Source organism: Arachis ipaensis, chromosome B2 (genome assembly GCF_059453495.1).
Source record: "Arachis ipaensis isolate K30076 ecotype BB chromosome B2, ASM5945349v1, whole genome shotgun sequence".
NCBI lineage: Eukaryota > Viridiplantae > Streptophyta > Magnoliopsida > Fabales > Fabaceae > Arachis > Arachis ipaensis.
In genome coordinates, this window is record NC_142437.1 from 1,466,564 (window position 1) to 1,469,975 (window position 3,412).

The window sequence follows — 3,412 nt, forward strand, 5'->3', positions numbered from 1 at the left end:
TATATATTCTGTTGCTCTCTATAACTTCATTAGTATAACATAGATACCAGGAATATTTGCAGTGTAATTTGGATCGATTTTGAGTCAAAAATATCATTCGATTTGAATACTAACTTTTTTAGAGTGCGGTTTAGATTGGATATTTTTTTTTAAAAAAAATCTAATCTAATCCAGTTCGATCTAATTTCAAACGGTTTGGATTGGATTGAATTTACGGTTTTATAAATTAAAAAAAATTAAATATATATAACAAGATTCAACATCAAATTTTAAATAATTAACAATAATAAAACAAGTTTTAACAATATCGTAAAAAATTAACGATAATATAATAATAAAAATAAAATTATAAGTTAGTTAAAATAAATAAATAAATCACATTTTAAACATAAAATATTTATTAAATAATAATACATGAATAATATAAAAATATATAACAAATTAAACATGTTATAAGTATAATTGTAAATACAATAATAAATTAATAATATTATAACACATTGTGCAGTTCGGATTGGATTGGATCGGTTATGAAGAGTAGATTTGAAATCCGATCCAACGGTTTGCACAAAAAGATTTCAATCAAATCAAAATTAGTGCGATTTTAATAAGTTTTCGATTTGAATTAAATTAGAGGAGTGTTTTAATTTGGATCGGTTTGTATTTGAACAAATCTTATGTACTCCCACTACTACATATTTAACTTTTATTAATATTTAAAAAATATTACCAAATCATATTAAAATATTACTTATGTATATTAGTAACATTTTAACAAATGTTAAATATATTCTATGTTACTAAAGAGTTTTACTTTCTTCTAAAGATTTAATAACTTTTAGTAAAAATGTTACTATAGATATTTTATAGTAATATTATGAAAATGTTACAATAGACCTTGCTTGGTAATACGTTACAATAACAAAGATTAACAAGTGATCAAAGATAAATCTTATGTACTCCTTCCTTATGTACTCCTATTATAATTTATTATTATCAATATTAAACTAACAAAAAACAATTTATGTAACAAAACAAAAAACAACTAAATCAAAAACCAATATATTTTTAGTAAAAGAGAATGATTACGCTTATTATAATTATACTTTCGTTTCGTCTTTCCTCCCCTAAATGTTGTATAGACTCCGTGTTCGTACCAAGCCTTGAGTCCATATTTGAAATCAAGTCTTTTCTTCTTTGAATGTTGTATAGACTCCGTATTTGTACCACGCCTTCAATCCATATTTGAAATCAAGTCCTCTCTTCCTTAAATGTTGTATAAACTTCATATTTGTACCACGCCTTCAGTCCAAGCCTTCAATCCATATTTGAAATCAAGTCCTCTCTCCCTTAAATGTTGTATAAACTTCATATTCGTACCACGCCTTGAGTCCATATTTAGAAGTATTGTTTAAAAAATATTAAATTTAAAATCTTATTTGTAATATCAAAAGAAAGGCTTGATTTTCACCGTACAAAGTAAATTTTTTTGCCTTTTTTGAGTAGGTAAGCTTGTAGTCTTTATTGTTAGTGTTCTTTTTAGTGTAACTCTATATTATATATCTGTTTCTTCTTCTTCTGTTTCTTTTGAGTGTTCATTCATTCTTCTTCATTCATTCTTCTTCTTCTTTTAGTAAACTGGGCAAGCTTGTAGTCTTACTGTTAGTGTTCTTTTTAGTGCAACTCTCTATTATATATGTTACCATGGTACAAAGAGTTTAGGAAAGAAACGAAGAATTATTTAGAAAAGTATTATTTTTGTTATTCATATTTCTCATTTGTGATTACAAAGTTCTTACCAATATATAGATCAAGAGTACGCTAAGAGTACATTTGATATTGAATAATATCCTAATAAATTACATTGATTTTTTTCTAATCCTCTTTGATATTTTTCTGATTTTGTTCTCTAATTATAATGTTCTAATAATATATCCGTTTCTTCTTCTTCTTCTTCTTCTTCTTCTTGATTTTTAATCTCAATTGCTATTTCAGGACTATAGCTCCCAAAAGAAAGAGAACTATACAAAATGATGTAAAAGTTTTTTTTGGATAAAATTATTGTTTTTTCCTCTTAATGATATTTTAAGAGAGATATTAACTTTATTCTCAACAACATAAACATACTACAGATCAATAATTGGAAGGAAGTTTCAAAAAAAATGAGGCATCAAAAGAGATGCGGTAAGAATTGTATTATATTGTTTATAAGTTTTCGGTTTGGATTAAATTAGAGGAGTGATTTAATTTGGATCGGTTTGTATTTGAACAAATCTTATGTACTCCCACTACTACATATTTAATTTTTATTAACATTTAAAAAATATTACCAAATCATATTAAAAACATTACTTATGTATATTAGTAACATTTTAACAAATGTTAAATATATTCTATGTTACTAAAGAGTTTTACTAACTTTCTCCTAAAAATTTAAAATTTTTAGTAAAAATGTTACTATTGATATTTTATAGTAATATTATGAAAATGTTACAATAGACTTTACTTGTAATACGTTACAATAACAAAGGTTAACAAGTGATCAAAGGTAAATCTTATGTATTCTTTATGTACTCCTTATGTACTTCTATTATAATTTATTATTATCAATATTAAACTAACAAAAAAATAATTTATGTAACAAAACAAAAAACAACTAAATCAAAAACCAATATATTCTTAGTAAAAGAGAATGATTACTATTATTATTATTATACTTCCGTTTCGTCTTTCCCCCTTAAATGTTGTGTAAACTCCATATTGGTACCAAGCTTTGAATCCATATTTGAAATCAAGTCATCTCTCTCTTGAATGTTGTATAGACTCCGTATTCGTACCACGCCTTCAGTCCATATTTAAAATCAAGTCCTCTCTCTTTTAAATGTTGTATAAATTCCATATTCGTACCACGCCTTGAGTCTATATTTAAAATCAAGTCCTCGATAAGGATTTCCTTTCAATTCTATGGATAGCAATTTAGCACAGTTGTAGATCAAATTGTACACTGAAGATTTGTAAATTTTACGTACTCCTTTCTCTTACGTGTGATGGCTACACTTAAACATGTACTTTAGGATGACAGTAACAAATTAGAGTTCTTATTAAGCGAGAATTTGTGATTAGTTCTAGTAAATACATGTAATTATTAGTCATAACAAATTAGATTTTTTTTATTAATTTAATATTAATGATAATTAATTACAATAAAAGTACGTAAAATTAACCATAAAATATTCTTTTTTAGTTTTTTATTTTCATTCATTTTAAAATTTTGTGAAAGTGAAAACAAAATGTAGAGGGAACATAATTTGTTTTCCCCTAATATCAAAAGGAAATGGTAGGATAAATATTCCTTTTCTTTTCTTTACTCTCCCACCTTTTTCAAGGGAAGAAAAAAACTAAGATGAAAATA